At 36.9% G+C, this 25,263-nt stretch overlaps 1 protein-coding gene across 1 annotated transcript in view; it reads left to right on the forward strand.

Annotated features, from left to right (window-relative positions):
* Nucleotides 1–20,926: 20,926 nt before the first annotated feature.
* The window catches only part of LOC136246763 (probable serine/threonine-protein kinase DDB_G0271682), a gene marked incomplete in the record, with an annotated part of 247,696 nt that continues 243,359 nt past the window's right edge, over nt 20,927–25,263 (forward strand). The window contains 1 exon segment of the mRNA XM_066038330.1: nt 20,927–21,064.

Below are 25,263 nucleotides of genomic sequence, written 5' to 3' on the forward strand. Positions count from 1 at the left end.
ATGAGTTACAAAATGATTCCACATGAATTTCTTTAGTTTAGCCTTGATGGTTGCAATTGATAAATTGGTATTGATTACAGGAAGAGCATTCCACAAACGAGGAAGGCGATGGAAATAAGAGTTTCTATTTAAGTTTGTACTATGGAGACGATGTTTGAGTTTATTATGTGTAGAGGATCTGGTGTGACCCTGAGTAAATGTAATGTACCTATTAATGTCAAAGTTTCTTGTGGGTGACTTAAGTGACTTGATCGCAAACAAAACATCCTGAATCTCGAGGATATACATGAATGGTAGAAGATGAAGTTCTAATAACCTGGATTTGTAGCTGATATTATAATTATTCAAGATGTGTTTGGTTGCTCGACGTTGAATACGCTCAAAACATAAGATGTCCTTGATTAGGTACGGTCGCCTTAACTGAGAGCAATAGGTAAGATGAGGACGAACTAAAGTAATATACAGATGTAGCTTGACTGATGGGTAGTGATTGGAACAAAAAGTACGTCGTATCAGAGCCAATGATTTATATGCTTTAGATATTATAGAATTGTAGTGATTTGACCACTTCAGGTCACTGGAGACAATCACTCCCAGATCTTTTTGAGTCTCCTGACAATTGATTTCTGTGCTGGAGATAAGGTATCTGGTATTGGACGTTGATTTGAAGGGAACATGTACACACTTGGTAAAGTTGATAGTTAGATTGGAAAGGAATGTTTGGTGAATAATAGAGTCAACATCTTGCTGGAGCTTGATGCAGTCCTCATCACACGAGATGGTCATAAAACATTTCATGTCATCAGCAAACTTCAATACTTGACTAACTTCTATACTGGAAGAGATATTGTTCATATAAACTAGAAATAACAGGGGACCTAAAATACTTCCCTGGGGGACACCAGATATAACTGGTAGTACACTGTCAGATAAGGTATTGTTGATAGATACCTGCTGTACTCGGTCAGTGATGTAGCATTTAAACCACGACCATAGGGTACCAGTAATGCCAAAAGACCAGAGGTGATTTAGTAGGATTCCATGTGAAACAGTGTCGAAGGCTTTACGTATATCCAGGTATATAGTATCAATTTGCGTTGGGCTGTTGGTCAAGAAGTCAAAGAATGTTAAAAGCTGTTGTAAGGTGGAAGCTCCTTTTATAAAGCCAAACTGGCAGGGATTAATTTGAGTTACCAGATGATTTACTATTTTATTATACACTAATCGCTCAAGTACCTTTGATGTGCTGGAAAGCAATGAGATGGGTCTGTAGTTCTTTACCGAAGTTTTATCGCCAGCCTTGAAGATAGGTACAATCTTATGGATCTTCCATATAAAACATCATTAATCGAAAATCTATTCTGAAAATAACCTTTTCTGTCAGTTTTTAGGCTCTGCTACCAACTTGATTCTTGGGTTGAAATGCTTCTATTGCAAGTAAAACAGTAGTTTTATATAATAGTGAATTTCGTAGCTTTTATAAAGTTCACAAGGCTGCAACTTTTGAGAACTGTTCGTTTTTGTTTCCCTTGTTTGATCAAATCCCATACTACATTTGTATAAATCTAGCAGCTTTGGAGTTTGCACTATCAAATCCCTTGAAGCTCAACTTTAAGCTTAAAATTATACTACAGCATTTATGTTGTCACGATCATTGTGTGCTAAAAAGGAGTTAGTTGTGGCCAAACACTAGTTGTATTTGTAGAGTAGTTGTAAAACAATTATAATGATGGATGGATCAATCATTTTAAAGTTAGATTGAAATAGCAACCTGCACTTCAGAACAGTGGCCACATATGAAGTAGATCCAATCCTGTGTTTTAAATGTTCTCCTTGATCTTACATTCAATTAACTATACACTCTTTATTCTCTTTGACAAGCCACTATTACACATTTTCTTAAAATCAAATAACAAGAAACAGTGTATATTTCTGTCTTTTTTAAAATTAAAATTACTTACAACTGAACTCGTTCAAATTAAAATTACTTCCACCTGAACTCATTTATCTTGTACCCAGATTTGGTTAAAAATAGCTTCTAGATTCAATCTTGTGATAGCCATTTTCCAAAAATTTCCAGGGGTTCCTGGAGTATATATATGCCAACAGATCTAGAGCCCCCCTAGCTGGAGAATTATATACAGATGAGTGCACATGCACTCCATACACTGGTGAGTCAGTCTGCTTGCTCTCTCCGCTCGCACTTACCCTCTCTACTGGTTTGGACAGCCAGTGTAGTTTGAGCCATGAGACTGTATTAGACTGTACTTCAAAACACTAAATTTGATCAATCATGTGCAGCTGATACCCATATGTTTCCACTACTAGTTCTTTAAGGTGTTAGTCTAAGATTGAATTTTAGCTACATGGCTGTACCCTCTAGTTATATTGACAAGCTGTAGGGGAATAATGGTATCACAAAAACAAAGTGACATCATTTTTCACTCAAAATTACTACCAAATTCAATCTCAATTGGCCAAATTTGCAAAATTTCCTGTGGGAGCATGCCCCCAGACCCCTCTAGATAGAGCATGTTTCGCATGCTGAGTGTGCTTCTCACACTAGTTGTATCAACTATCTTGCTACATATATAAATGTCCATGTTAGCAACCCCCCTTCTGAAATCCTAGATCCACCCCTGCGAAGGCCCGTAATGCAGTCACCTTTTCGCCATGATGCCACCAAGACAATTTTTTTTTGTCATTTGATGTTTTTCCAAGCCTAATGAGTCAGCCATGTATTTCATTTTCTTTTGTCATAGTCCCTACTTCACTGGCTTACTGTCCCATTCAGGTTCCTCACTGAGCGGATATAGTTGTCTAATGAATAGTCAACAGTGGCAGAGAAAGTAGTTGATATGAGGGGAAGAGAACTGACCAGAGTATAGAGTCTCAGACTCTGGTAGCAGGGGGTCTGGGGGCGCAGCCACCCAGAAGCTGTAGCCATTTTAGCTTTCACAATGTCTCAAAATTCACTATAATTAATGGAATTTTATAGATACAGTTTAAAGCGTTTTAACTAAAACACCAACTTTTAGTCAAAATTATGTAAAATAGGCTATTTGCCAGTTAAAAAGTTTATTTGGCAAAGATTATAGCTATTGACTACAGTGTTAATGAACATAATATTTATAAGCAATATAAAACAGCCTATAGCCACCTGGAAACACTTGATACAGTGGTAAGACGGGCTAGATGGATGCCCTTACCGCTAACGCCAGGCTCCCCAGCAATGGCTGTCAAGTGCTGGACAGCTGGATAACACCAGTGGCAATTAAGAACAAAGCTATTCGATCGAGGGCATCAGCATTAAGCCTGCCCTCAGAATAGGCCAGATCAATACTGGCAGATGTTGGGAAATGCACAGTAGAACGATGACCCCTCAAACACATAATGGCTGATCTTAATAAAGAGAAGCAAAGTCTGCATCTCATCCAGTGCAAACACCGAATACAATTCATTTCCCACTTGTCAGCCAACATGGAAGCAAGTTTCTTATACACTGTGGTTGCAGTCAGTCTCATACCTCCACAAGCTGAAAAAAAAACAGAGTAGAGAAGCAAACTCTCTCAACCTCTCTCGCCCTCTCATCATAAGCACGTCTGTAAGACACCAACTCTTAAAGTAAGAGGTACCTGGTTTGAGTCCCATTGCATTCAACTTTTTTCTTTTTTTAAAAAGCTACTTTCAGGAACACATTTATGAAGGTCTTTACTGCTCTATTGGGGTATTTGAGCATTCTATTATGGTTTTCAACCCCACTCCAAGAAAGATAATTTTGGCATGACATCATTCTTGAAACCCCCTCAGCAGAGCAAAGGGGAGCCTCAGTACCCTACCCCCCCTTCCACCACCTATGATAGTCAATGACTAAACATCATAAAGTTTTGTTAAACTCCTTATATATGACTTGCTCTATAGTTTGTGGAACAGAGGGATGCACATGCAACAAGTACACCCCTACCCAGACTGCACAATGCTTGAACATACTTTACTGTTGTTTGATCAAAGCAGTGAATGGACTCAAAATGGTGGATGGAAAAAAGGCCACTCTCTATACATACTAGTGATCCCACAATATATCGTATATTGTGTGATTATCACGATAGTAATATTTCATGATAATTGTGATAGAGAAAGAGCCATATCGTGATATTAAAAAAACACAACTTATTAATGAAAATGACTTGATATTTGCAAAATGAGTCAACTTCTTTGTCAACATGTGATAATGTCAACTTTGTCACATCAGGGTCATTCCATACCAGCACGGAATTGTAAGGTCACCCCTCAGATTTTGACCAAACTTGGTATGCTTGTAGTACCCTTGGTTCTCATCACCCATACCAATTTTTAGCCTCATACACCACATAGTTTCTGATTTATGACCACAAATATTTCATTAAAAATTGATCCATCTCAAAGTACAAAATCAACTGTAGCTCATCACTGTCTTAATAAATTTTTCAGAGATTGAAGACTGTTAATTGATCTTTCAAGTGGTCCATAAATTATGGGATATACACTTTAAAGGTCTCAATTAAAAACTTCAATCCTTAATATTTCAAAAAGTACTGCTTCAAACTTTTTGAATTTTTTTAGTGAATAAGTATTGGGTCTTGGTCTGTTGTTAAAAAGTTTTTGTGCACAATGGGTTTAAGAGATCTAATTAAATATGTTGTGGTATGTAGTGGAATTTTTTGTCTGTTATTGCTGTATGGGAGTCTATACCTCCAATAACCACTCCTAATAAGGCCATACCAACTTTCCAGTAGTGCAACTTGTATTAATTACCACCTGTATTTAAAGACCACCTTTGTGCTTCAGTTTATTTCCAATTTAGTCTGATTTATCATATAATCCCACTGTCCCACCTTAAGCTTGTCCTGACTATAGCAAACATTATCAAACATGGACACCACCATGTATCCATTAGTTATCTTCTTAATTTACCACCACAGTAGTACAGTACACTTACATAGGCCAAAGCCACACTACATAATATGTGACTAGATTTTACAAAACCGATCCAAATTGCACATCAAGCAAAATCAAACTAACACCACCATTGGATAGCTACACTACCGTACTAGTAGTTTTGACACTCAGTACCACTCAAACTACTCGAGGCTTGTTTCAACAGACGTCTTATCTCAGGGGCGGATCTAGGATTTCAGAAGGGGGGGTGCTAACATGGACATTTATATAATGTGGCAAGAAAGTTGATACAACTAGTGTGCGAAGCACACTCAGCATGCTCTATCTAGGGGGGTCTGGGGGCATGCACTCCACAGGAAAATTTAGCAAATTTGGCCTACTGAGATTGAATTTGGAGTGATTTTGAGTGAAAATGATGTCACTTTGTTTATGTGATACCATTATTCCCCTACAGTTTGTCAATATACGTAACTAAAGGTCAGTAGCTAAAATTCTATCTTAGACTAACATCTTAAAGAACTAATTGTGGGTATCAGCTGCACATGATCAAATTTAGTGTTTTGAAGTATTGCATAATTTACAGTCTCATGGCTCAAACTACACTAGCTGCAGCTGTCCAAACAGTAGAGAGGGTAAATGTGAGTGGGCAAGTAGACTCACCAGTGTGTGGAGTACATGCACTTAGCATGTATAGAATTCTCCAGCTAGAGGGCTCTGGTAGCATACTCCCCTGGGAATTTTTGGAAAATGGCTATCACAAGATTGAATCTAGAAGCTATTTTTAACCAAACGTGGGTACAAGATGAATGAGTTCAGTTGGAAGTAATTTTAATTAAAAAACAGAACTATACACTGTTTCTTGTTATTGGAATTTAAGAAAATGTATAATAGTGGCTTGTCAAAGAGAATAAAGAGTGTACAGTTAATTGAATGCGAGAATATTTAAAACACAGGATTGGATCTACTTCATATTTAGCCACTGTTCTGCGGTGCAGGTTGCTATTATCAAATCCCTTGAAGCTCAACTTTAAGCTTAAATGATACTGCAGCATTTATGTTGCCATGATCATTGTGAGGGGTTTGCTGTGGTCAAAAATTAGTTGTATTTGTAGACTAGTTGTAAAACAATTATGGTGATGAATGGATCCATCATTTTAAAGTTAGATTGAAATAGTTTGGTATATGGCAGGATGTTTGGTACAATGGTGAGGGTAGCAGTGCACAGGCCTAGAAGAATAGGTTTAATTTCAGCTTACACTCTGGTAACTTCTTGAAAATTATAGTTTTAATGATGGATGTTCTATTAGAGTAGTTGACTGTTCTATTAGAGTATTTTGATTCTAGCAGCTTCTAAGGTAAGACTTACTCCAAAAGTATAATTTAGAACCCTTCTTAGTAATTCTTGGATAAGATTAGCTATTCCCCTTGCTCTTTCCATCTTTTTATTGTCCATACATGTGCTTAAAATGCAACTGCACCTGTGCTACAGCTTCTAGAAGCTTCCTAGCTTGCTCATTGTAAAAATTTGGAGGGGGGTGCTTCAGCCCCCCAAGCACCCCCCCTAAATCCGCCCTTGTATCTGGGGTGTGTGTAGAGCTCGAATGGCGGTTTTAGGCCTTGCGAAGGACCTGGCTTGGTAAGAATCAGTGGTTTACTGGTGGACAGCCTGATAATGTAGGCCAGACATTTTTTCTGTGGATTTTGTTACATATCAACCACTAAGGAGCCAGCACGGCCCTGTAATCTCGTCTCTGGGCTCCAATCGTGGTCTGCCACCATTTTGAGGTCTAGCCCTTGCCCTCCCCGCCACCCCCACCCCTTTGTGAGCACTCGTGATACTACTTCACTCGTCCAACAGCTCAGATTTTCTATCTTATTTGGTGGGAAACTCTACAAGCAGCTACAAGTACTGGAAGTACATGTAACCCACATATTGTAATTTCCAAAACTTTCAGCTGTTTTTAAACTAAAACATTTTGGAGTTTAGCTGTAAAAAAAAGTAATATCAACAGTTCACCTTAAATGAAAATGCTGCAGTGCTATAAAGAAGTTGTATACTCAATTTGGAATGATGACATATACTCACGGACAGCATAGTAGATCTTGGTACCAGTGGTGGGTTGATTAATCTTCACTTCTTTCTCTAAATGGGTCTTTGAATTATCTTGCCCACATGATGTGCCCATGTGAAGCACTGTGGTAACAATAGCATCATGCAAATCTAAACGTTGCATGCCATCCACCCCAAATCAGGGGTGATGCACCACACAAATGTTTTTTTGGGGGGAAACGTTGGAAAGTTTACTAATTTATTCGTTTATAAAATACCCAATATCGGTAAATAGTGTGAAGTGTGGATTTTTACTTTATACGAAAGGCCTTTTCAAATCCACCTGTTCAAGAAGGATCACTATATAAGCCAGCTTCATTAGAAAACAAAACAGTAAATCTGACTAAGCACAAAGGTGGTCTTTCAATACAGGTGGTCACTAATACAAATTGCACTGTACTTGGACATCTTTACTGTGTAAGACAAAGTTGGCATGGCTTTATTAAGAGTGGTTATTAGTGGTGTATGCTCCCATACAGCAATAATAGCCACCACATACCGCAACATATTTAAGTATATCTCTTGAACCCATTGTGGGCCCCATCACAAAATTTTATCAACAATAGACCATGACCCAATGATTATTCAGTAAAAAATTCGAGGAATTTGAAGCAGCGCTTTTTGAAATATGAAGGATTAAAGTTTTTAATAGAGCCCTTTTAAACCTTAATTAAGTTGATATCCCATAATTTATGGATCACTTGAAAGGACAATCAACAGTCTTTAATCACTGAAATTTGAGTTTTAAAATATTAACACAGTGATGAGATACAGTTGATTTTGTAACTCAAGACTGACTGACCAATTTTTCATGAAAAATTCAAAATATTTGTGGTCATAAATCTGAAACTATGTGGTGCATGGGGCCAAAAATTGGTATGGGTGATGAGTACCATAGGTATTCCAAACACACTGAGTTTCATCAAAATCCAAGAGGTAACCTTATGATTCCTTGGTGATTTGGCATGGAATGACCCATCATTGTTTTAAGCATATAATAGAATATAAACTGAATAAAACTTGTCCTGTGAAAATATTCATAAATTCAATTCATTTTATTATTGTGATTATCATGATTTAAGTCCTATGATCATGATTATCGTGATATGAAAATTTTCATATTGTGGCACCACTAATGCATATACCCATCCTCAACTCTGCACACTCTAATAGAACAGTCATCGCATGCATTCCCCAGTTGTAGAAAATCCTCCAAGTGATCCCACTTACAAAAATTATCTAGTAGGTTAAACATGTCCATGGCATTGTGATTATAGTCGTGTAGTTAGCTAAATATAGCTAGTAACTAGTAATCATACTCATTCTTTTAGTTTACATCAGGGCAGACATGCTACAGCCACATTAAGTAGACCCATTCTGTGTACTGTTCTTGATTCAGCTTGAGTAACAGACAGAACAATAGTTGAAGCTGAGCTATATTAAATGTATGGCCTGAGAATTGCTCTGTTTTCATATGTACAGTTCTCTTGATCTTTTTTCCTTGCTAAAGCATATAATCATGAAAACATGTTACAAAGTTAACAAGCAAATGTATGAAAGTAACTAGTAACTTATTACAGCAAAACTCATAATAATACTAATACTGACTGATACTGACTGTGTATTTACTCCCACTCCATATTATACTCCATCTTATGACCACTCTTCAACTACTTTGAGGCAAAACTAGATTACTGATCACTGTTATTATGAGTTTTGTTGTGTTGAGTTACCATAGTAACTGCAACTACATAACTTACATGTGATAACAGTAACAAGTATAACTTGTTACTTTACTGAAGTAGTAATTACCTCAACTCTGGTGTTTCTTTAACTAAATGAATTTTTCAGGAAATTAATTTGTCATAATTCATGTTAGCTATATTTCCTCACTGGAATATGTATGGAACATTCCTCAGTCAAAGAAACACATAGGCGGCGGAAAGGGGGGGGGGGGCTAGGGGGCTAAAGCCCCCCCCCCTCAGTCTGCTGAGGGGAGGCTTACCCCTCAGAATGATATCACACCGAAATTATCTTTCTTGGAGTGGGGCTGAAAACCGTGATAAAGATCGAGATACTCTAATAGAGCAGTCACTCTAATAAAGTAGTCAGTGTGTAGCGAGCTATGTAAGGATTTTTATGTAGTTTATCAGCTAGAAATGGTAGCTGGTGAGGTGGAAAGCTCTTGTTGTCAGTTGGTTGTGACCTTTTTTTTTTTTTTTGGTCTCACCTTACCAAACTATAGAAATAAGTCTGGGTCAGCTCAGCGGAGCCCCCCCTCATATCAACTACTTCCTCCGCCGCTGAAGAAACAGAAACATAATTAAGACAATTCCTTGTAGTCACGGTTATAGATCATAATATTAAAAGACAAAATACCATACAACCTATAGCCATGTGTATTTACCTATAAGATATTATAGCTTTTCTTTAAAATAATTATACAGGTCATCAGTGTTGGGAGTAACGCGTTACATAAGTATCGCATTACGTAATATTATTACTTTTGTGGCAACTGAATAATATAACGGAATACGCTATAAAAACAGGTAATATAACGCAAGTTACTTTATTTACAAATGTAATGCGTTACCTAAGTAATATAGTTACTGTAACGAGTCTAAAATTACGTAATATTATTACTACAAGTAACGAAGTTACTGATTTCGTTAGTTATCCTCTGAGTAACGCATAGCCACAACGAAGTAACGAAGCCTACTGAATGAAATTTATTCACCAGCTTCTTAGTTAAAACCAAGATTTGCACATTGTCCCACAATGCAATCATGTCACGTGATAAAGTGGTACTTTCACACGTGACAGCTTAAGGCTGTGGACACAAAGTAATATAATATGCAATATTATTATAGTTACTTTATTTTATAAGTAATATGTAACTGTAACTAAATAGTTCAGTTGCAAGTAATATGTAATATGTAACTAGTTACTTTTACAAAGTAACTTTCCCAACACTGCAGGTCATAGATACAGCACTAGTGTAGCCATGGTGGCTATTATATTGCTGTATACATTTTTGGTGATTGACAAGACACATGAAATTTTGATATCATACAATCCACAAAGTACATATTTATTATACATGTTTTCTAATTTATAGCTACAGCATAAATTATGACAATAACTTTAAACTTTAAATTATTTTGTGACTATAACAAAGGTAGATTTAAAGGTGCATGGGGCTGAAGCATCCCCTCCCTCCAAAACTTCACTATTAATTTACTAGCTAGAGAGATAGTAGAAGTGGATATGTTTTGGACAGAAATTGGATATGGACATAATGAGAGGCCACTGGCATTGTTATTTTTCTTTTCTTGTCCATTAATAAACTAATTAAAAAAATTAAAGCTACAGTACAGGTGCAGTTACATACACAGGAAATGAAAACATATAAAGAGAAGAGCTAATCTCTTCTACAATTAAATGTATATTTTCGGGGTAAAACTGCTAAACTTTGAAATACTTTAATAGGACGGTCAACTACTCTAATAGAACTGCTAAAATTCTTTATTCAATATAGTTCTAACAAGTGTCAATTACATTATCTCATGATATTTTAAATGACGTGCACATGACGGGAGGCATATCTTTACAATTAACATCTCATAACAATAGACAAATAATTATATATAATTAACACACATGCAACTCCATGACATTGACTAGCTATATACTTACTATATGCTCATTGTGTGATGAGGGACTTCTCTTTAATATTACCAGCCCATAATGAGTAGCATGAAATTTTTTTTTTCTGAAAATATCTGCATAGCTGTCGATGGCTACTTTTATTTCACACGAAGATGGCTGTTGTGATAAAATTATATTGGTGTATATAATTCAGAGACACACATAATAATTACATTAAACTCTCAGTCTGAATATCAACTAGAACATCAATCATGATTCTGAGATTGCTGAATATTCCTTGTAGCTAGCATACCACCAGCTGCTATACATACAGCATATTTGCAGATTAATGGATGATACAGATTTTACTAAAGAACTGTCAAACTGTATATAGCTGCTATAGGTGTACCTGAATAGATACCAGAAAACATCAAGCTTGCATAATAGGAAGAATTTTTCAGGAAATTTTGTCCATAATCTGGATGTACACACACACAGATTCCCTTTGTTTGACCATATTGTAGTGTCAAATTATGGAGAGATCAGTTAAACTACACAACACTAACTAGCTATTATAAAAGTGTCTAATAACTAAAAATGACCAGTTATATAATGCCATTTATATATTCACAAACATGCCACTCTCTCTTGTTAACATCAGGTTCCATATCCCGGAACACTGGAGTAAGGTGCAAGGTAACAATATACATAATACACACCAGCATCATAAGCACCAACCCAACAGTCAATCTCCAGCACATTGGGACATTTTGCATGGCAAATCCTACCATTACAGATCGGTGATAACAAGAATAGTGCATGTGTAAATTAGTTCTGATGTCAAACAATGCTTGCCATGTGATGCCAATCTCTTCCAATGATTGGATTCTTAGACACAGAAGGCCATCTGAGATGTTTGCTCATGACACAAGCCTTCTGGCTTATGAGTATATATGAATGCAACAGCTTATGCTCTACTAAATCCACCACTGAGGAGGTTACATTGGGATTACTAGACCATAAATTATGTTTAGTGTCTTAAGGTTGGTTAAAGTGGCAACCAGTGCTGTATGACAGGACAAAGAGTATGATAGGACTTAGAGAGCGATTGTCAAAGAGCATGCAAGTATGTAGTATGTCTAGTCAAACTATTCCCTGACATGGCCAATAGGATTCCAATCTTATCATAGCAAGAAACTCATTCAAAGAGTTCCTAGCATGGCCCAGGATATAGGTAAATGGCTGCACTTTGGATTCTGAGCAGGATTGCTCAGTGACCAGGCTGGCCCCTTCTCAATATGGCAGTATACAACTTTCTATGACTCTGGTGGCTGTCAAGCTCTGTGATGTTGTTCCTTATCATGAAACACTTGTGTGAGGAGGTCAGCAAGCCTGCTAAATTCAAGTTTGAAGTACACAGCAGTCTAAGCACTGATGAATCCACCACTTATGAGGTGACATTGGGACTGCTATAGAACTTATATTTTAGTACATACAAGTGGTATTGCCTTAGTTGAATCTTCACTGGCATGGCTGGTATGATTCTGTTCTTATAATAGCAAGAAGCTTATTCAAATCCCAGGGATAGCTATATCAAACTCAGTGATGCTGCTCCATGTCATGGAACAGTGGAACACTTTAGTGGACAGCAAACTAAATTGCCCTGGATCATAATGCTGTCCACACAATCAATTTCCAGCACATTGAGATATGGATATGCTCCTACAGGGGCAGATCCAGGACCTGGCAAAGGGAGGGGCATAAACAGGCCAAGTTGTAGGTGGTTTAGGAGAGCCAGCTGAAGATTCTCTCTTGCTTTTGTAGCTAGTTACTGCATTTTTGAAGCAGCCAATAATACACCTCTTAGTAGTATCTCACTGTTGATTTTTACCATTTTGGCCTTTGTAGATGGTTGTGAAGTCTTTTAAAAGGCTCTGAATGTCTTAAACAACAGTAACATGATAATTATTTTATAGGTGCTTAGTACGCACTAAGGTGTAGGGTGACAATTTCACAGCTAGTTTGACTTAGGTTTGCTTTGGTTACAGGTGAATTTGTAATAAATGCTAATAAAATGTGCATATTTTTGTAGTTATATAAGATGATCTTGGCCTAACATAAAGTTTAGTATTTTAATCAGAAGTATGGCTGCTTGGGAGGGGGGGGGGGCGGGAATTTGCCCCAAATGCTCCATCCTGGATCCACCATTGCTCTGCCCATTATGTTAGTTGTTGATTACACATGCACTCATGTTCAAATGTCCAGCAGTCCTGGCCATGTATTGGCAATTATAGTTGTCAGATCCAACTGTCTCTTCATGTATGGTGGTGTGAGCTGTCAACCCATCAGATGGATGGCATCTACACAAACCATCCCTTTTGAAATGTGTTATAGTATATCTTTAGAATTTATGTATGCAGGAACTTCAAATTGTCTTCTTAGTTCTTAGTACCCCCTAGACTGAGAAATCTCATTTCACACAATGTAAACATGCAGTTCAATCTCTATCAGTGAGAATGAATTACTTTATGGAATTTTGATTGGATAATTGGTGTTATTATACATCACTGCTGGATAGCTGGACCTTCTTGAAAGATGCCAAGACTGAAGTCTAGAGCTACAGTAACTGATATGATTTGCATGGATACACTAATTTGTAACATGGTAAATATTAAACATTACCTGCTATAGCATCACAAGTGTTGCTATACATTATTAAGGTGAACTACAGGTAGCTGTACATACGGTATAGGTGGTAATTTATCAAAGTCATTTTGCAGTTTGGACTATAGCTACTCAATGGCTATATTTCATCTCAATATGATCATAGTACTGCAAGCATTGCAGTGGCGGATCTAGATGGGTTTCTGGGGTTTCGACAGAAACCCCTTTTATATTTAGCTCAGTGGCAGTATAAATACATAAACATTGTTGTACTGACAATTTGTCATATCAAACAACTATATACCACTGTATTTCAGTATCATGCATGCTTAACTGACACCATTTACAGCTATTAAACCCTCAGCAACACTTCACTTTTCATCTCCTACTGCATTAAAAACGATCGAGATATACTCTAATAGAGCAGTCAAGTAACTGCTCTAATAGAGCAATCAAAGCTGCAGCTTATAGTCACCATCTTTGCCCTATAGTTAGCTATAGTATTTACAGTTTAAAACATTGTATTTATTGTAATTGCCAACTAAAGGTAGTCTAAAATCCAATCTAAGAGTTTCTAAAATCTCACAATTTTTTGGAGAAATGTCATCAGATGCCTTATTCAGTTATACCAACTTTCAGAAACCCCCTTTTAAAAATCCTAGATCCACCACTGCATTGTGATATTGTTATTGAAAATACTACACTTATTCTATTTTCTTTAAAATTAGTAGTTCTGTAGTTGGTAAGCAAGTTTGGGTGTTACTTCATTCATGCAAATTTGTAACCGGGGCTGCAAAAACAGGGCATGTGGGCACAAACTACATCCCATCACTCTACAAGTCATATCTCAGCACTGGAACAGAATATTTGTATTCTGTAACTTGCATCATAATGCCAATTAAATGCTTACTACAAGCTCAAAATTGCATTGCCATAACATAATGGTACAAAAAGTTATAAGAGATAAAAGTTTGAAAAAGCAGGCAAAAATCATGTGCTCACATGCCCTATTTTTGCAGGCCCTGTCACATTTGTTAGGAGACCAAATTGTAGTTTAGAAAACATATCTTGTATGTCCCCTGGACATCACCAAACCTTGATTTGACTAATAGGTAGTCTATTAGCCCAGTGGGCACCATTGTGACTGTAAAGGAAGGTAAATCAGAGCAATGGAGACCTCTCTTCCTCAGTAAGATTTTTTTGCATATAAACTCACAGCTGGAATTACCTTTAGTGAAGGCCTCACATTGGCTGAGTCTAAAGAGGAGTCATATACAGTATGTATGGAGTCCCAATAGGGATTGGTCATCAGGAAGTTTTTATGATATATTATTTTTAAGGATCCAATCTATCTGTGTTTTTTTTGGGGGAATCTGATTGAGCCAGGAAGGAAACAAAGGCCAGACTACTTATATTAGAGTCAACACTAACAAAGTCTCAAAGAGCATGACAGGGACATAGTTGTGTAGGCCTACATCACATAATATACCAACATAATAAAAGCATAATAGGCTGGAGTGCTATGCTAGGAATAATTATATTGAACCATTGATCTATCAATTTATGGAGCTTAAATACATGGAAATATGGAAATATATCAGTACTCCCTAATAGAGCAGTCAGTGGAAGTGCTAACTGTAATAGAGCACTCAAATGTATTGTACATGACTCCTTAGATTGGTAGTCCTAATAGAACAGTCACATTCTCATCATAGATCATTCTGTTAATGAGTTCTATCCCACTAGGGACCAGTCACTAATTAAATGTTCCAAGATGATTATTTGTAAGAAATGTTGATAGCTAATCTAGAAGCATAATGCATGCATAATGGAAACACTGAACAGCAACAGGTGAAAATTTTGGGAAATTCATGAAAGCAAAATTTTGAACACAGGCCTAGGGGAAAACCAGTAGCTATATCTGCTCAAGACTTTACTGAGGGAAGCTGCATTAGTGATGTAAGGTCTGAAGGATTCTGCCTACAAACTGTAAGACTAGCTGTAGCTTAGAATGTTCACTACTTGCAGCTGGCTTCACTAATTTCATTCATCTGTCTCCAGTGGTAGTATAGACTGGTTGATTAAATTTGTAGTTATCTGTATTCCTTTAGGACCAAGTATGAGCTTGTACTTGTTGTATGGCTGTCATTAAATGCTAGCTATAGTCCATGCAATAATAGTGTGGTTACATGAATGTACAGACTCTAACTAGCTCATTGCTTTAATGCCCTGTATACTTTTATGAGTACCAAGGGTGTCAGAGTAGGTGTGACCAGTGAGGCCAGAGCTTCACCACTTTTTGGGCTAAAATAAAACTAATAAACGTGACGAATCCAAAACTAAAAGTAGTAAACATGCAATACTTGGCATACAACAATAGACAGAAAAAACACTTTATCTAACCTGTTTCTCTTTCAAAACAGCTTCATGTCAACTTGCGCCTCTAAAAATAGTTAGCGTTACAATAGCTTTGGCTTTGTTTTCTCTTAATTTGTAGCTGCTTTGGAAACATTCCGTACTGTTTATTAATAGACTCAAATGATAAAAGGTTAATTATTACAGATGCGCCTTTTGGTCAGTCTCCAGTTTTATCATTGAGCATCTGTCAGGTAGCTAGCTAGCTAACTAGCACTTTGCACACAGTACTACAGCCCAAAGAGTACTACTACAGCCCAAAAAGTACTACTACAGTCCATCTCTAAATGCTCAAATTTAGAATTTTTCTGGGGGCATGCCTCCATACTTAGCCTTACCACTTTCACCTTTACTCTGATGCCCCTGATGGGTAATGAGATGGTCGAGGATGCTAAAGTTCAATAAGAAGCTATTCTTGGTTGAAATGCTGACCCTCCACTACTAAAGTGGATGTCAACTTCTGTGGTGCAAACATCTCTGGAATGCAGACAGGAAACTTGTCTACTTGCATCATGAGTAGATTCTACCCACCAATGCAGCAGGTATCGTTACTTAGCCTGAATGCAGATGTGCTCTAAAATTTAAGATCAGATACTGGGCAGTCAGTTTAGCTGGTTTGCCCAAGGGGTGAAAACCCCCAAAAGGTAGCTACAATCATATGCATACATTCTATTTAGCTAGTAGTGTGCTATAAGACCTTTTTTATGCACTTTTGGATAAAAGCATGAAACTTTCCACGTTGTTTGTATGTATCATAAAGGTTATTTTTGAATAGGGAGCCACCTCAGATTTGACCTTTGGTGACCTTTACATCCAATTTAATGCTTAAAATGGTCAGTTTTTCATCTATCTCACCCATAAGTGGTTCAAAATTCACAAACTTCATGTTAAATTAATGCTCTTGCTCTGAAGTGCACACTAACATTTTAAAAAAAGTCCATAGCTTTTACTATTGCAAAGTTATAGCCATTTATAAGAGCAAAAAGTAGCCCTATTTTCTCCCGCCCACGCACATCATGCAGTATGGTACTTATACATGGTGCAGATTTACATAATTATTAGATGCTGAGTTAGATATGTGATATCATTTACATTTGTAAAGTGGAACCTGTCATCAGTATAGTGACCACCTATGTTAAGATACCACATTTCTATAAAAGTTAACTTCCAAGACATAGAATGTACATTGTACAGTAAAATATACTTCATACCTGTCTACATAAGATAGAACACTTGGTTAAAATGGTGCTAATGGTTATGGAATATAAAATAGCCAGTAGCTACACTTATATATACATGCAGTATATGTTTAGTTGTCACCCTGTAACAATGCCCCATTCTATGTGTATCCTTAAGCTGTATATACAGTATACCAAGCAATAATTATGTTGGCGTGTTGTGATTGGTAGTACAAGGAACTAGCATTATGCAGTGCTTACTAACCTGGTGCAATGAGATATTAAAGGAATTGGTAGTATATTTACAATAGCAGTATAAACACCACTAGCCAAACAGCATTATAATATCTACACATATTGATCACTCCTATATTGACATTACACAGTAAACTGTACAAATAAGAATTAAGAAAACTACTAAGTTACTACATTCCAGACAATTTATTTTAAAATGTACAGCATAAATAGTCACACTACTTTAATTTTGGACAAATGCTTTGACTTTAAAACCCGTACCATGACCAGTACCTGTATATGGTATGTATGAGCAATATAGTTTAGCTGTTGCCTGTGTAGAATTATCCTATTATATATCACCCATTATTTTGCTCAGAAACCTGTGTGGGGATGTTGGATTATCAAGCAATATCAAACAGACAGAGTCTTATTTCATTGGTGCAGCAAATGGTGTCAGATTACAGAGATATTCTGGATTAGATACAGGTGTTGAATTAGAGAGGTTTCACAGTAATAATATAATAAGAACAATGTTTATATAGTATGATATGCACTAATACATTGAGTTGCTATTGTATAGGGTAGTTTCAAATATTCTTCAGTGATAGATACTAAGCATTAGTGATATATACCATAGGTGGTGGAGATGGAGGGGGGGGGGGGGGGGGGGGGGGGAGGGGTAGTGGCTATGCCCCCAACCCCCCCCCCCCCCCCCAACTTTTATGGGATAATATTTGCAAGAAAAGATCGAGATACTCTACTGATAGAACAGTCAGGATCTAGATACTCTAATAGAGCAGTTCACAGTATCAGAGAAGCAAGCTACTTAGCTACGTATTTGTGAGAAGATATAGTTGGTAGACGGCAACTATATTGTCAGCAGGTAATTACCTTTTTTTTTTAGTCTTCACTTACAGCTGGCCTGACCTGGCCCCCTAATTCTTTGGCCTGCTTCACTGCCCCGGAGTGATACTATATATTTGAGAGTTCATATAAATCTAAATAGTCCACAGCAGCAAACTTTAGTCTACAAAACACAAGCAATTGTCTTCATTATGACGATTCAATAAAAGTAGAATCCAGAAAGTTTAATTGAAATCTGTGAATTCATACAAAAATATGCAGTTAAACTTTAGTGGATCAAGGGTTTGCAAAACTTACACAAATTGTACCTCGTACATAAACTCGCCATTCAGAATAATGACCTGCATGGGCATGTAACCCATGGTAATCAATTGATCTATCTCTAAGTATCATGCCTATTTAACATGTCAACTTGTTATACAGAATAAGTACACTTTATGTAACAACTTTAAACAGGGTGTAGGATCAGGTGTCCAACAGACCTTCAGTACTTGTGCCTTAATAAATTAATATACAAATGTCCATTAGGTTCCACCTGGGGTATATATACTTTGAGATAATAAGTCACTCTCTATAGAGTTCCTATGGATACATATAATTATATTCATGAAAGTGAACATCCTGGCTGCCTGGCAGATTCCTGTAAGTGTTTGAGCTTTAATTGGATGACTGCAGGTTTGAGGCTGCCTAGGTCATTCCAGTAATGGATTTTTTCTCCTTTCTCCACCTTTTCAAACACAACAATTTTCAACAGGCTGTAGGACCAGGTGTCCTACAGACCTTCAGCACTTTTGCTGTAAAGCCTTAATAAAAAATGAAAAGTAAACATTTTGTCTGTACATATTTCAAAACTGTGTGTGGGAGGGAGACAATAGTGGCATATTTTACCACAAAAATCATTGTAACTTTAACAGAATAAGCTATAGACTTTCTGTAAAACCAACTTATTTTTTAGGGCAAATGCTTCAATTTAACACCTGAGGAAGTTTGTGGATTTTGGATCATGCAAACATGAAATATAGAAACAAAACTGACAATTTTTGAACATTAAATTGCTTGTAAAGGTTACCAAAGGTCAAATCTGAGGTGGCTCCCTATCAAAAACTAATCTTTATCATACACACAAACTTATTGCCAAGTTTCATGTTTTTATCCAAAAGTGCACAAAAGGTCTTTTTTAAAGGCTTACAACCCTATAGCTAATTAAACTAGCTAATATTATAATAATTAATTAAGTAAGTAAATTCATCTATGTCTCTTGATTCACTCACATTAATTGATAAATTGTTCCAATCTTTCCTAAAAATGCCGTTACTACCATAATTACATATATCACTATACCCACATATCATACCTCTATCTTTCTATACCCACCATAATAAAGACCTTTCCCCATATGCAAATAAACACACAAAAAAAACATAGACGCCCCATTAGCATGAAAATACCTGAAAAAATGCCCATTGAATATATCCCAACTAAGTTCTGCCACTGACAAAAAGACAAATTTTTCATTCGGGCAATAAAACATTGCCAAAAGTATTCCACTAACTATTTGCTTTAATTGTTCTAGGATAGACACTGTACTTATAAGTGTTATGGGTGGCTTGTGGCAGGATAAAGTGATTCAGGTGGTGTTGCCTTGTGTGTTCTATTGGATTAACCCTGGGTAGTGTTATCCAACAACCCAATACTCCATATCCTTTTCACCAGTGTTACGGCTAAAATTACTTGTACAACTGCTTGTGAGGAGGAGCTACCGTATATCCTAAATATTTTGAGGGGCAAATATTTCGAGGTTGAACAATACTAAAAATAATTTTTTTGTGGATTTGCAAACACTCCCAAAATGTATTAGCAGGAGTGGATCTAGGATTTATAAAAGGTGGGACTAACTCAAGGTACTAATCTCTTGGGTGAAGGTGTACAAAGCACACCTCCCAGCATGTGAAGCATGCTGGAACTAGGGGGTTCTGGGGGCATGACCCTCCAGGAAATTTGTCAAAAATATAGATGCTAAAATACTGCAATTTGGAGACATTTCCACATAAAATGCATATTTCTGCCTGTAGATATTTTATATACTGCCTTTAGATATATATGGCTCTCTGCAGCATTGCTAATAGCTTGAAAGGTTTGGGTAGGTTCGGCAGACAACAAAATACACGATGCACCCTCCCACAATTGCATGCATGATGGAATAATAATGTTGAAACTGGAAAATTTAGAAATTTTAATGATACAAGATTGAATCTGAGAGCATTTTCAATGGAAATTGTTTAGCTACCTGAATTAAGTATACCAGTACTGGTAATGATAACTACACATGTAGATGAACAAGTCTTTTTGCGTATACTGAAACAGATCAATGCACTCATTGTATGTATAGGCGCAGGCAGATTTGGAATAATTCCATAAGTTTTATGTTCACACTGAATGTTCTATTAGAGTAGTTAGGTGACTGTTCTATTAGAGTATCTCGATCTTGTACGCCTCCAATGCTGATCCGAGTCCTTGTTGCATAACCTTTAGCATAACTGAATCCACTAATAATCATCAGTGTGCCTTGGAAAGATGTTTATAAGGTGGGTTTATGAGTTTTTGTATTATTAGTGATTATATAATTATGCTAAGACAAAATTTCGTTATAATCCTCAACGTATTGATCAAGTAAAGCCTAAATGTGAAGGTGGGGTGAGGGGGAGCTTCAGCCCCCAAAGTCCACCCCTTAGATCCTCCCCTGATTAGACTAGCTATATGGAGGCACAAATATTTCAAACCTAAAATTTTCACTGATAAACTCCAAAACCGCGAAATCAGCGAAAATTTCCCCCCTCGAAATAATTATTTAGGCGGTAGTTAGTTCTAATTAAACGAGCCTAAATTAATTTTTTTGTGAGAGATTACTAATGCACATTACTTCTGAGTCACTGGCGTACTCTGGAGTACATTCCCACTACTATATAGTTTGAGTCTTCAGTGGAGATTGCCGATTGATTGAACATAACAGGTACATGAGTGTATTACTGTATGTACGCCATAGTGTGTAACTAAGCTATGGTATCAGTAGCGAGACGACCCGGCCACACTGATAAACTACCGGACTTCTGAATCGGTTAGTCTGGCGAGCGAGAACTTTATGGCAACACGAGCTACAGCTTTTAGGTTGATCGATAACAGCTGATAACGATAAACTAATGAAGTAGAACAAAGCAACAGGATATCAGTATAGGGTCATCTCCAAACTGATTTTTTTACCGGTGCTTAATGCACCTATCAATGTGTTGCCCCACCACCGGGTGTAACTAATCACTGGACTGGACTACTGGACTGGAACACTGGACTGGACTACTGGACTGACATACTTTTGGTTTTTACACATTCTGAGATTGGTTTTATTGAGTCTAGCTAGCCAAGGGTCTTCAAACAACTTGCAGCCTGCTACAGGAGTAAGCAAAAACTGACTTCTCACTACTTGTTGTGTTCTACAGCATTTATACACTTCTTAGTATTGTGTTTTGGAGATTGTAATACCTAGCAGTAGCTAACCAAAAATCATTTTACTATATTTGTGCTCCCTATCTTACACTGTATCCTTGAACTAAATAGCTCAGACCCCTGGGACACAACCTATCCTTCCTAAGATAATCTATTGTAGCTAAATTTGTTCCTACATGTAATATACAAACTCATTACACAACTGTAGAGTTTTTCTGCTATCATGATTAGTTCTTACATGTGCTGGTTGGCGTACTATAATATGTGACCAAATTTATTAGCATTGTACAAGCTTGCTACTATCTCCAATTGGTTAACTATAACTAGCATATTCCCTGTAGCATACTGATAAGTAGTATAGGTGTATGTACTGTAGAAGAACATAATAAATAGAAGTGAAATCACTAGAAGTCAGTTTTTGCTTACTCCCACTCCTCATACTCATCATTTTAGTAACAGACTGCAAGTTTTCTGAAGGCCCTTGGTTAGCAGGAATCAATAAAACCAACCTCAGAATGTGTAAAAACCCAAAATATGTCAGTCCAGTAGTCCAGTCCAATGTTCCAGTCCAGTAATCCAGTCCAGTGATTAGTTACACCCCCCACCACCCCCCTCGGGAGTAAGTGGGGCTTTACAGGGGGAATTGACACGAAACTGATGCCCCACTATGGGCATTTGACGATCGTTCATTTAAGCACCCAAGTATTTTTTTGTTGTAATTTTCTACACTATGTCAAATCCCCTTTTTACAACTGGGGCCAACAGTGGGGATTTGGCACAATAGGTTTACCCTACTATGGGGCATTTGACATTCGGCTGTGTCAAATCCCTACTGTAGCCCCATATATGCCCGAGGGGGGTGGTGGGGCAATACATTGATAGGTGCATAACGTCATAATGACACCGAGTAACTTCAGACCCCTCCCCCCTTCGTCCCATCCCGTCCTTAACGTCACACTATGAAAACAATACATTGGCAATAGAAGCACAAAACGTTATATTCTTTACCCGAAAACATAGTCTACAAACAGTATAGCTGCTTAATCTCTATTCCTAGCCGTTTAGCTACGCTATAACTGCTTTAATAACAAGTTGTTATGCTACTTCTAAAAACCAGGTGCCATGCAGCAAACAAGCCTAACTGGAATTAATTAACAGTGTACTAAACTAATACATATGGAAACAATTTTGCGACATCAGTGAATGTTCTAGTAGAGTATGCAAATACAGTCTTCATGGATTTCATTGATATACATAACACATTCAGAGTGTTTGTGTGTATAGACACTTAGTACAGTGCTATATACATCATATGGACTAATGAATTTGCTTTAATAATGAATAACATTTAAGAAACCAAATATGTCATACCTGTCTCATTGAGTGGTATGAATATACTTAACAGTTGTAAGGATTTCATTACTTGAATAAGTAAGTAGCTGACCACTAAAGAAGGCAATACAGAGCAACTGACTTTAAGTACAATTGTTTCTGATATACAATAACAATTATTTTAAAGTTCTCTAATAAAGCAGCTGGCCAGGTTTGGATTCAATTTGTTTACAGTAAACAGTGATCACTTGAAGAAAAATTGAAGGATTTGCCTTGAAGACAATTATTATGTGCACTGTATGAGCTAATGAATTCCCTTCAATAATGAATCATGTTAAAGAAAATTAATGGACATAGAAAAGGCTTACTGTTGCATATTCCCATATGAATATAATTTGCACTTGTAGGGATTTCATTGGTTAGATAGGCAACTGATCAACAACTAAAAGATGTCTGTATAAGTCAATCATCTCTCAGTATGGCTATCTCTGTTATATAACAGAAAGATTTTCAAACACTCTAATAAAGCAGTCTGTCATTTTTTTGTATTAAATTCTTCCATATGAGTGATATTGGATTTTGCTACATAAATAATTTTGTAATTGATGAAATATTTTGTAATTCTGTAATTACGTTGCTAAGCACTGCTAAGGAGGCATACCTTGAACAAAATGCACAGAAGTATCTTCTTAACTGTTTAATAATTCCTCTAATATTTTCTTACACAAATTCTCCAGGCAAAGTCTCAAAACTGCTGTATATTTTCAGTCGTATATGTATAGGCACGCCCCTTTTCAACTCAAATGAATTCATTATACCCGGTAACCTAGGAGGCCAGCTGTGTTATTTTTCTGCTGTTTGACATCTGTAGAGCCCATTGGGAAAGACCTTCACCGCATCCTCATAGACTCGTTTCACCCGTATTTCAAACCAGCAAGTATTAACCATCTCAAACCAAAGCTAACCTGTCCAGAAGTTTAATACAGGCTCTATATGGTCTTTATTTCTGTTTTTAATGAACAAGGTTTTGCTCATGTGGGTGCGGAAAGACAATCAAATATAGAAACAAACATGCATGCATGCATACGTACATACATACATACATACATACATATACATACATACATACATACATACATACATACATACATACATACATACATACATACATACATACATACATACATACATACATACATACATACATACATACATACAAACACACACACACACTTTTCGGAAATGTGCCTGGTTTAAAAAATTAACGTTATGAGCTGAACTCCCTCCCCCCCTTAATGTCATTATGACATTAAGCGTGCCAATATCAATTTGGAGATGCCCCCTCACCCTGGGACAATGTCAGCGAATAAAGGAATGTGATGATGACATACAAATGTAGCGTAATCAAGTCGCCATTAACTGGCTTTTTAAAACACATTTCATTAAGCAACACATGGCAAAGCAGCCTTTAGTCTCTCTGGGTACCAAATTTTAAGGATAACCATTGCTCTCAACCTGTAGCCTTTGCTAGGAGTGAGATCAACAAATTCTGCCACCCATCCCGTGCAACCTGCTGATGGAGAGAACAAACACAACATACATAAAATGTGCTCTTAGACTGATAATATTATATCCACCTGTTTATGTAGGCTAAGGTGCTATTAATTTGAGTATTAATTGTATTTGTACATACATTCTGCCACACCATATCTATGGCCACACACTATGTATTAGTTAGAATGGGATGTCAAGGTGTCTACACTATTTAGAAACCCGAGGACGATGTGGGTGAGGCTACCCTCAAAGTCTGGCGTGACATTAACATCAAACAGTTACAATTCCGGGCTAGAAAGATGCTTGTCTTGTCTAGAAAGTAAGCTATTAAGAAGCAAATTGTGAGTGCTAGCATAAAGATTTATCCTTCGAGTTTGGTGTCAGTGCCACACCATTGGTATTGAACACTAATGATGCCTGTCTTGTTCAGAAAGTAGGCTATCAGTAAGGACATTTTGTTTTCGGCTTTGCCAATTTTTGTTTGATCAATGTGGTAAACAACCACTAGTGAGGCCACAGGTTACTAACTGTTTACTTACCCCACCACAGGTTTCTATTGGATTTAATAACCTCAGATATCAAAGGAAATATTACATAAATTTTTCTAAATAGAATAAGTTGTCCATACTGACATATTCATTGAATTCTGGTAGTGCACTTTTATATATATTACTTTGAAGGCACTGGAATGTATCTTAATGTTCAGCTACACATAACCACTTGTTCTCCAAATTTCATCTTGCAGTGTATCCATGGTATCACGTGATCATTTTATGACACATGGCACAACTCATAACATTACTCAAATAACACTTGTAGGTGCTA

This window comes from Dysidea avara, chromosome 2 (genome assembly GCF_963678975.1).
Source record: "Dysidea avara chromosome 2, odDysAvar1.4, whole genome shotgun sequence".
Lineage (NCBI taxonomy): Eukaryota > Metazoa > Porifera > Demospongiae > Dictyoceratida > Dysideidae > Dysidea > Dysidea avara.